The sequence below is a fragment of the Microtus oregoni genome, unplaced genomic scaffold (genome assembly GCF_018167655.1).
Source record: "Microtus oregoni isolate MIOR12 unplaced genomic scaffold, Mior012 000047F_ref0000412, whole genome shotgun sequence".
Lineage (NCBI taxonomy): Eukaryota > Metazoa > Chordata > Mammalia > Rodentia > Cricetidae > Microtus > Microtus oregoni.
In genome coordinates, this window is record NW_024543221.1 from 6110672 (window position 1) to 6121583 (window position 10912).

General features: G+C 47.7%; 1 pseudogene; it reads left to right on the top strand.

Moving 5' to 3' along the window:
• Nucleotides 1-247: 247 nt before the first annotated feature.
• Nucleotides 248-3066, top strand: LOC121435788 (annotated as a pseudogene).
• Nucleotides 3067-10912: the final 7846 nt, after the last annotated feature.

The following is a 10912-nucleotide window of genomic DNA, read 5'->3' on the forward strand; positions in this document are numbered from 1 at the left end:
TTTTTAATAAAAATCCAAATAAATATTCTCTATACCAAAATCTTTGTACCAAATGCTGTGCAGGTATATCATGCTGCCTTGTTAGTGGGTGCATTATAATTCTGATTGCATTCATTATTCGATCATTAGACACACAGGGTCGTCAGTATGAGACAGACATGGGGCACACGTTCCCCACACAGTGCACTCCCCCTCTTTGAAGAGTCTTCACCTTCCCAGCTGCTTTGGTGGGGAGGGGCGTAAATAGATGACGGTCCCTTATTGGAGCCCAGGCCGAGGAGGGGACAAAGAACAAGTGGAGGTGCTCGGGCGGGCGGAGCACCTTCCTCGGTGAGGTGTGAGGTGAGTCTGGGAATGCTTCTCGGAAAAGCTGACTCAGCCTCTTGGCCTGGAGGCTACAGCCTTGGGTGGGAGACTGAACTGGAACAAAGGTTCCCAAATTTGACTCATCATCAGAATCAGCTGAGAAGCCCGAGACTCCCAAGAGACAGCAGAGCAGACCGGGGAGTCGGCCTGTTTGTTCTGCTAAGAACTTGGTGGTGGTGATTGTTTTTATGAGATACGGTTTCATGTAACGTTCTAGGTCTAGGGTGGCCTGGAACTACTACGTAGTTGAGACTGGCCTTGAACTCCTGATTCTCCTACTTCCACCTCCCAAGTGCTAGGATTACGGGATGTGTGTCACTATGACCATCTGGTTAGCTTGCTCCAGGAATTGCTTCCAACCTCCGGGATCACAGGTCTACTTCTGCCCGAGATTTCCGTAGGTGCTAGGAATCTGAACTGCTGACCTCACGCTTGCCCAGCAGCTAGCACTGCCGGTTTCAAAGAGGACAGCTCAGTGTGAATTTAGTATATCACAGATGATCTATTAAAATTATCCTAATATCTTAGAACACTTCCATAACCACAAAAGAAAGCCGTGCCCACAAGTAGTCATTTCCTGCCCCGCCACCACTCAGCATCTGCTTATTTTCTATGCTGGTGTGTAGATATGGGGGAGCTGAAGACCAAATTCAGGGCACTCCACCGCTGAACTATACTCTAGTTCCCTACATACTTAAATACTGTGTTCATATATTTATCTGTTTGGAATCTACCCTAGTGGGCTTGTGACTGTAGTCCCATATTGTAGGGAACTGAGTCTGTTGGACCAGGAGTAAACACACTGTGTTGACAGATATTGTGTATTAACACTTCAGTAATCAGAGCAGTTTGCTTTTCACAGGCATCCAAAGAGTTAATTATTCATTGATTATTTTGATCCTTGTTTCTTTTTAGGTCTGTTGTCCGGATACTTATAATGCACTCATTAGGGAAAGAAAAATGGAAATTTCTCTCCCTTTAATTTTACATTTTTATTTTTTCATTTCATTTTTTTTACATTTTTTTATGTGTACGAATATTTGCTTGCATGTATGCATGTGGTGCTCATGAAGGCCAGAAATGGCCATCAGATTCCCCAAGACTGGAATCACAGAAGGTTGTAAGTCATTTTGTGGGTCCTGGGAATTGAACCTGAGTCCTTTGCAAGAGCAGCAAGTGCTTTGAACTGCTGAGCCATCTCTCCAGCCCCTGGTTTTACATATTAACAGGGGAAAATGATACTGAACAATAAATATGACCCTTTAATACATGCAGTCCCTCATGTATTTGTATCAACCACAAAATTATTTTGTTGCTACTTCATAACTAAATCATAATGTAAATATCTATGTTTTCCAATGGTCTTGGGTAACCCCGGTGAAGGGTGGTTTGCCCTCCAAGGGGGTTGTGACCAAAAGGTTGAGATTACTGCCTTAGATAAAGAACATATTCTCACATACAACCACTGTGAGAATTCTCCAGCTCCTGGGAGAACATACACTCAGCCATGGGTCACTTCAGGGGCTCAAAGGATCAGTGCTACACACAACTGGAACTTGCTCTGAATAGTCATCCCCCACTTAAGAGATTTCCCCGAGTGGCTGAGGCCTCACTGAAATGGTACTGTGGCCTAACCAACTTCTATGCAGTCTTACCTCCTTCCTTCCTTGTCTACTAGCATTGATCCTGAGAACATGTCCTAGCAGACTTTTGTACTAAATCAGTCTCTGCTTCTCTGCGAGCACAACTCAAGATGTTGGGTACCAGCAGGCCTCAAAAAAAGCTGATACTAAGATGGAACTTGGATTTAGATCATCTACTGCCCAACTAGCAGGGAGGACCCTCATTGGCAGGAGGCAGAGCTAGCCCAAGACAGCAGTGGTGAACTGGCAAGGGTGGTGGTGGGAGGGAACGCAAGCCAAGGTGTGGTTTATCAGGTGTTTGAGAATTGTGGAGGAAACACCATAAGCCTGTTGCAATTGGCAGCTTTTGCTAGGGATAACTAACACTTTGAAAAGTAGTAAAGTATTGAAAAAGAATAATCAGCAATTGAGAACTTGGTGCTCAAACCAAAAGACCTCTTTGGGAGGACATAAAGAGACTCGTTCCTCGCACCTGTAAGAAAAGGGATGCTGAGGCTAAGTGTGAACTTAGGGGCTTAATCGTCAGAGCAACAGAGGTTACAGGTTCGAGTAGAGACCTCTTTTTCTCACAATACCAGGAAAGATGGTGGAAATTCAAAGCATGCTTACCAAAAGTACCCCACCATCTCTAGAAAAAAGAAGGTTCTGCTGAGTGCAACCAGCAAGGAGAGGCTCCCTCTACTACAAGAACACTGGTCTGGGCTTCACGACACCCACCATCAAGGGCCCCTACATAGACAAGAAACACCTTTTACTGGTAATGACTCCATCCCAGGGTGACTCCATCAGAGGATATGGTGGTTCAGATGAAGATGCAGAGGACCACTGCCACCCATGAACATCATCTCTGGTCCATCCATACGAACAGTCCCTTTGAGAAGCACCACGGGAATGAGTCTGTGCACCTGCTCCCTTTTCAGGGATGTGCAGACTGGCAACATCATCACTACGGGCAAGTGCAGGCCCCAGAGTGAGAAAAGAAGCTTCAGTGTGCTCAAGGTCACCAAGGCCACTGGTACAGAAGCAGTTTCAAAAGTTCCGAGAGAATGCTGGCTAGCCCCACAGACTGCAGGCTAAGTCCTCAGAACATGATACAGTTATTTTCTGACTTACAGGGGTTAAAAAAAAATAAAGTAGACAGATCTATGCCAAGGCCAAGGACCCGGTGGAGAAAGAAGGAGCCTCTGCTGGGAACAGAAGGCTCTAAGCGCCAGTTTATGTTTGGACAACGCGGTGCTGAGATGGGGTGACTGGTGTGAGTCAGCTAAAATGTAGCTGACACTGGACATGGGGGAGTAAACAATGACTGGGCACAAAGGGGCTGACACTGGATGTCTGGGGAACCCCAAAATAAACAGCGGTCCAATATGCTATTTAATTATTTTTGGCAGAATGACACTTCCATGTGATTCTATATGAATGACCTTGAGGTTGGAAGCCTGAGCTCTTTGCCTCTGTCTTTGCCAGCCTGCCTGTACATGCTTGTCTGTATGCCTGTGTGCCTAGTCTTTGTAGCCTGTGTGCCGGCCTGCGTGTGTGCCTGTGCCTGCCTGTGTCAGCATATGCCTGAGTGCCTACGCAGGACTGCCTGCCTAGCAGTTCATTTGGTGGATAAATACGTGTTATCTGCTGCTTGCAGCTCTCTGCACTCTCTTCAAGCTCCCAGCCTCCCAGGATCCTCTCCCTTTTATGGCACCTGGGCATGGACCCCACAGCCACTGATACATGGGGCCTGAGTGTCTCGGTGGATTTACCTAGAGAGTCTGGATTCCTAGATTGCTTGGAGCCCGTGGCAGCTAGTACCTCTCTCTAGTGAGAACCAGCACTCTCCCCTTGCTTAAAGACAACTCCACTGCATGACCACATACACTTTTACAGAATATGACTCTGCCTGCCTTCCTGACCATGAGACCAATAACTAGGGTAAAATAACAACATACCCTGACCAAAGGTAAGCCTGGGATTGACAAGGAATGAAAGGGCTTTGTTTGCTAGGAAGCGTTACCTCAGTTCCCTAACACCCCTTTATACAAAAAGTCTGGAATGTTCAGTTGGGGGCTTTACCCCAGCCCCCTGGCATCTATTTTGGATGGAAAGTTCCATGTCAAAGTCCCCTCCCCAGGGAAGGTCAAGACCACTCCCAAGGACTATTTAAACTACCCCCCAGAGAATGAACACATGGTCTCCCCTTTCTGATTCTCCTTTCCTCATCTCTATATTTTCCTGGGGGCCACCTGGGAGCGCTGGCATCCATTAAACCTGGGTTTCTTCTAATTTGGTCTGATTTGGTCTAATTTGGATTTATTGCGTCGGCAGAGAGGTTTGTTGGTCCAGGAAAAAACTTAACAGGCTTCTATAGAGGGACTGCAGTGCTTATCACCATATTATCAGTAACTGTTCAGAGAGCATGTTTGGGGCAATAGTCTGAAGGCCTACGATCAACAGGACCCAGCAGATAATGGGGAAGGGAAGGAAGAGTTGTCCATTTGGGACCCATCTCAGGACAGCTGCAGAACTTTCTGGGAAGGTTCTTAGAAGCCAAGGAAATGTGTAGTTCACAGCAGAAGCAGAAATGTCAGAATTCCCATGGCAGACAACGAAAAGACCAAGAGGCTCAGAGAGAGTACATGCAGCAGGGAAGCCTGCCAGGTGATGCTATTCCATAGCGGCCCAGAGGGTACCCAGGCAATGAGGTGCTGATGGGGGCGGGAGGGAGAAGGTGCCGTCGTCAGCTAGAGTCTACAGCCAGGGCTGTGAGTGGAGATGCCACCACTGCACAAGGTTCACAGGTAACAATGGAGTGAGAGGACCCAGATGGGACACTACGCTCTCAGGTGCCAGGTGGATGCAATTATCATAACAAACGGCAAGGCTAGAGTGGCAGCCAGGGGACTCTGACCCTCAGAGAGTAGGGTGTGGTTAACAAAACACAGACAGAATAATGGGGCAGTCAGTATAAGAAAACAAAATCCACAACGGACGACCGGGAAGCCAAGGACAGACATCTCGATGACAAATTAAGCTCTCTTCTAAAGTTACGCTGTGCCTGGTTTCCTAATATAAACTAGTTTTCAGACCCAGAGCCTGTGGATAAAAAGAACTGGTCCCCATCAGACAGTACCCAATGACATCACAGTAATGATAGGGGACAGTTTTCAGGTCTTCCCTAAAGGGAACTATGGCCATTTATTTGGTAATCAGACATTAGAAGAATAAATACAAAAGGATATTTTCCCCAGGACTCTAGGATGTGGGGATCTTTGCTGAAACCCCAAGACTTAAAACATCATCATGAGACCCCTTTCAAAATGCATACACATAGTGCCAGTTGGTAACTGTAGCTTGGCCAAGGTCTGACCAACAGTTACCCACAATGTCTCTGAACTGGCCAGTTCATTTCCTGGTGTCAAATATGTAATTAAAATGGATATGGGGCCAGCAAGACAGCTCCGTGAGTAAAAGCATTTGCCACCCAGATGAACAACCTGAGTCCCACACCAGGCCCCATGTGCTGGGAAGTGAAAGGAGGGAACCAACTCCCACAAGTTACCTTCTAACCGCTGCACATGTGCATGTGTGCAGGCGCGCGTGTGTGCGCACACACAGACAAATCGTATGCCTTGGCTTCTCAGCTATGATGGTGTAAAGGCCAAGCGGAAGAGTCTGAAGTTCTGTACCGCTCTTCCCCCCAGGTGCCAGGGTATCAAATCAAAAGCTGCAATGCACTCCTGGGAAAGTCCACAGCTCATAACATGGAATTATAGACGTGACTGAGGAAGACCTAAGGGATGCAGGCTGTGGTCCGCATCACATCTCCAATCTGAACCCTGTGAAAGTCAGACCTGGAGAAAGACAACAGAGCACCGTAGTCAGACAAGCAGTAGCCCCGCAGTGGTTGCCGTGCCTGGTGTGGTATCTTTGCTAGAGCAAACACAGATATCCTCAGGTATGAGCGTGTGGCATTCTGGGACAAGGGGTGCATGCTCTTCCACCAGAACAGCTGATTCACTGGGAACATTTACAACCTTGGCCCAGGGTCACGTTAATGCTCTTGGCATAAGATGGCCCCCAGAGACCTGGACTGCCTGGATACCGATGACATCATGCTCACTGGACCAACTGAGCAAGAAGAGACTAATGATTTTGAGGCTTTTGGAATGCACTCATTCCAGAAAGTGGAAGAAAAAAATATTGATGAGGAATTAGAGGTTAGGGGTGGAGCAATGGATCAACAGTAGAGGACACACATACAGCGCTCTACAGAGACAGTAGGGAACACACAGCACTCTACAGAGACAGTAGGGAACACACACCACTCTACAGAGACAGTAGGGAACATACAGCACTCTACAGAGACAGTAGGGAACACACAGCACTCTACAGAGACAGTAGGGAACACACAGCACTCTACAGAGACAGTAGGGAACACACAGCACTCTACAGAGACAGTAGGGAACATACACCACTCTACAGAGACAGTAGGGAACATACACCACTCTACAGAGACAGTAGGGAACATACAGCACTCTACAGTGACAGTAGGGAACATACAGCACTCTACAGAGACAGTAGGGAACACACAGCACTCTACAGAGACAGTAGGGAACACACAGCACTCTACAGAGACAGTAGGGAACACACAGCACTCTACAGAGACAGTAGGGAACACACAGCACTCTACAGAGACAGTAGGGAACACACAGCACTCTACAGAGACAGTAGGGAACATACAGCACTCTACAGAGACAGTAGGGAACATACAGCACTCTACAGAGACAGTAGGGAACATGCACCACTCTACAGAGACAGTAGGGAACATACACCACTCTACAGAGAGACCCCTCTTCTGGCTTCCTCAGGCACTGAATGCACATGGGACACAGACATATATGCAGGCAAAACACCCATACACATCATATAAAAATAAGTCTTTAAAAAGAATCAGACATCTACCACATCTGTATCATTTTTATGTGTCCAGTGGTCCAGAGCACGTGGTGACATCCCTCTAAAGTAGGAGATACACGATTAGCTCTTGTACTTATTGTCCAACACATTGTGGACCCCTTAGACTTCTAGAGACCACATATTCCAAACCTGGGGATATCACTTTATACAAGGTAACTTGAAATCCTGCCAGTATTAAATGTGACCAGGAGCAGTAAAGGGCTCTTGTCACGCATGCAGGCTACACAGTACAAACATCTCTGAGGTCTGGGCCACATGATCTGGTGATCTGTATGAACAGTAAAAGACATCAGTGTTTGGAAAAGATGTCGTGTAGAATTTATGACAATTTCCAAAGCGAGAATCACAGTGCAGAGTCCCAGCGTTCTGAAGCAAGGCCATGGCAGTTGTGAAATGAAATATCTTCCTAGAAAATCTTGGCATGCTATCGGGGCATGAGGGAAACAGAGTGAGACACCATTGGGCAAGTGCTCCACAGCTCGGCATCAGCTGGCTCTGTCAGGGCTGTGGAGTGATGCGGTCACATGATCCACCACAGGCCAGGCTGAAGGACACAGAGATCTGTGTGACCCACTGTGCCATCATCATCATCACTGCCCAGGTCTCTTCCTTAGCTTGCGTGAATGGCTCCTTGCAAATCTCTGGATAGTTGGTTTTTGTCGTGAACCTGAGTTTGGTCCATGGATGGCTTAATAAGTGAGTGCAAATTGAAAATGGATTGTTGTGGTGCTGTGATACACCGTCATTCAAGGGTGACACAGACAGATGATGGGGAGCCACAGGTCCCATTGATGTGCAGACAGACCTTCAGGCAGAGAGAACCTGTCACCCAATTTGGGGGGGGGGGGAGTGGCTATGGCTTACAACAAACAAGGACTTATTTTGTTAAGCTGAATGGCTTCTTCAGAGTGTCCTTGAAAGGGAAAGATCTTGGAGATCAGGACAAAAGCGTAAGTTAGGCTCAGTGTCTGTGTGGGAGAAGACATGTAGTACAAAGGTCATTGTCGCTGTTAACACCCACAAGACAGCACCAAGAACCAAAGACAATGCAGCTGGAGTGAGCTAGACACCTCCGTCACTGCTGTTCCCCTGCTGGCTAAAGGAGCATATAAGCAAAGTGACCATGACAGGAGGGATGGAGGCTGTCCATGGGCTGGCAGCACGAGCTCCTGCTCACCAAGGCTAACCTTGCCATCACTGCTGCATGTCCTGTGCCAGCAACAGAGACCAACACTGAGTCCTGCCTTCAGCACCCATCCCTGGAGAAAACCAATCAGCCACCCTGCTAACTTTCACAGAAAGAGAGAGTCATTTGGGGGTGACTTTAGCTTTATTCCACATAGGTCTCAAAACTATCTTATGGGGCTGGAGAGATGGTTCAGTGGTTGAGAGCACTGGCTGCTCTTCCAGAGGACCTGGGTTCAATTCCCAGCACCCACATGGCAGCTCAAAGCTGTCTGTAACTCCAGTCCCAGGGGATCTGTTACTGTTATATAGACACACATGTGGTCATAACACCAATGCACAATAAATAAATAAATCATTTTAAAAAACTATCTAGTGATTAGAGTCTTCTATTCACCAGCATAGGATCCCATGAGTCACTGCTGCCCTGGTCGACCTTTCTCTCTTTCTTTCTTTCTTTCTTTCTCTCTCTCTCTCTTTCTTTCTTTCTTTCTTTCTTTCTTTATAGGCAGGGTCACTTTATTTCTTCCTGGCTATCCTGGAACACCCTATGAAGACCAGGCTAGCCTAGAACTCACAGAGATCCTCCTGCCTCTGCTGGGATTAAAGGCGTGTGCTACCATGACCAGCCTCCTACTCTGCTTTCTGTTGCTGTAATAAAAACACTGACAAAAAAACAACTCAGGGAGGAAAGGCAGGAACCATGGAGGAAGGCTGTTTACTGGCTTGTTCTTCAAGGATTTCAGTTTGCTCTTTGAGACAGGGCTCACTATGGAGTTCTGGCTAGTCTGGAATTCACCATGTAGAAAGATCAGACTCGCCTGGAGGTCACAGAAATCCACACTTGCTTCTGCCTCCACTGTGCTGGGATTAAGCCATGTGCCACCACATCTAGTATGACTTGCTTTTTAAAATCCATCCCAGGGAAGTCGAGTGCCAGGTGTGGGCCAGGAACAAGGTATATCTTTCCAAGGTTGGTTCCCAGTGACCCTCTTCTTCCCAACAGACCCTCCCTCCACAGCTCAACCATCTCCCAAAGGTTCGTCTCTTTGCATGTCTCAGTGCATTTGCACAGTCAGAGCCTTCATGATCTAATCACTTCCCCAAAGTCCCATCTTGAATGTCACTTATATCAGGGAGCAAACTTTCAACACATAAGCCTTTTGGGGGACACTTTATAACTGAACCCTAAGAGCAGAAGTAATTGACTGGTAGCAGAAGAGAAAGCTGTCACTCCGGGGACAGGGAAGAACATGGTTGACAGTTGATCTACTTGGGTGACTCTTGATACTCCCTCACTCAGGTTTGACAGCTAATGAACAAGGGCAGGAACTGTGCTCTGAGAAGGGTGTGGTGACCAGGGAACAGACCTTCAGAGGTCAGAGTCTATCCAGGTCCCCTCACCAGGTAAGCTGTCTAGACTAGGGACATTGCTTTGAGAATGAGGGGTGTCTAGATTTGATAATAGGAGGAAGGAAAATGAATGTTAATCATAGTCCTGAGACTAGCAGCAATGTCAGGGGGCTCTCCTAACCGTCTTGACAGGCGTTTCTCCAGGGAAAGAAGCCAGTGAAGTCAGAAGGAGATGCTCCCTGCACTAACAAGAAGGAGCGTATCTATACAGCAGAGCAGGTGGATTACAGTAGATCCTGCGATGACCCACATGGGATCCAACAGCTGCCGGGGAATCTGCCAGCCCACAGCAGAGTTGTGCCAGCATCCTTTCCTAAGGCTGCTCTCGGCTCCCCAGCTCCAACAACCAGCGGAATCAGAGACAAGGTAGTCGGAGCCCCTCGACCTAGCTCAGGTTGTCCCTGCCGACATCAGTTATGTGTGTGGAATTGGTTGGTAGCTTAATTGAGATGACTTCACAGTCTAGTACAGCTTTCTCCTCCCCTAAGCAGACCTTGACTCTGGGGATATTCTCAAGCAAACATCCTCCCCCTGAAAGCCCTTTCCTAGGGCTCTACCTGCACAGCGGTGCCCCAGCAAAGGCCTGAAAGAAGGACAATGGCAAGGCATTCCAGGAAAGGTGAGGCTGTCCTTTGCCCCAAGGCAAAGACAACCTGCTCAAGAGAACCCAGAGTGACTGCAGGGAGAGGAGGGAGTGGGACAGAGCTGGGAAATCAGTGATGAGAGAGGACAAAAGCATGGGGCGTCTGGGGTGAGGGCATTCTTGGAAGGGGCTTTTTACTCTGAGCAGGCAAAGATTCGAAAAGACAACAGAACTGGGAATCCCACAGAACCAGACTGGGGAGATGGGTCAGCGGGCAGAGCACTTGCTACACAAACATGATGTGGCAGTGTACACCTGTCATTCCAGCCCTCCTACCGTGCGCTGGGTAGCAGAACCACAACGACAGGCAGAAGCTTGTGTGAATGCAGCCGAGAACAAGAGAGCCTGTCTCAGACATGGTAGAGAGCGAGGGCTGAGAACTGAGGTTCAGCTCTGACCTCCATATGTGCACTGTGGCATGAATACATCCACACAGATGCGCATGCACACACATACATGTAACACACAAACACACACACAAATATACATAGATTCATTCTTGCTGGCATCTTGAGAAGCACCAACACTAAAATAAATAAAAGTGTGGATAGGTCGAGCAAGAATAGTCATAAAGATGGCCAGTTACGAGGTCAGTAGTCGGAGTGACAGCAACAGTGGCTCAGACCAGGGGGATGGGATGAAGATGGTAAAATACACCCTGATTCCGGATATACTTACAGATCAAGTCAGCAGA